We start from the raw sequence: 380 nt of genomic DNA, 5'->3' as shown, positions 1-380 counted from the left end.
GAGCATATATACTCGAAATTAATGACACATGTACACAAAATAAGATGCAAACAGCAACATAGAAAAACCTGCGGAAACTTTAGTTATTTTCCTCCTGCATTTGTGCCAAAGCTTTGAAGCAAGGCAGCGAGGTTTCTAAGGGCATGAATGGTAACTATTCTATTTCTGTATTTTTTTTTTTTTTGTTCTTGAGAATAAGTTTGGAATAGAATTCCGTTTGGTAATGTAATTTCATTTTCTAGAATAAATTGTTAGCCCAAGTATAGGTTTGGAACAGAAATGATTTTCTACTTTTCCATTTCTTGAACATAAATGATAAATAAAAACTCTTCTATCACTCACATGTTGCTCGCTTGCATGCCGATCGTTGACTGCCAAGA

Source organism: Eucalyptus grandis, chromosome 9 (assembly GCF_016545825.1).
Source record: "Eucalyptus grandis isolate ANBG69807.140 chromosome 9, ASM1654582v1, whole genome shotgun sequence".
NCBI classification, from domain to species: domain Eukaryota; kingdom Viridiplantae; phylum Streptophyta; class Magnoliopsida; order Myrtales; family Myrtaceae; genus Eucalyptus; species Eucalyptus grandis.
The sequence above is the reverse complement of the archived record's forward strand: the minus strand, read 5'-3'. Positions refer to the sequence as shown.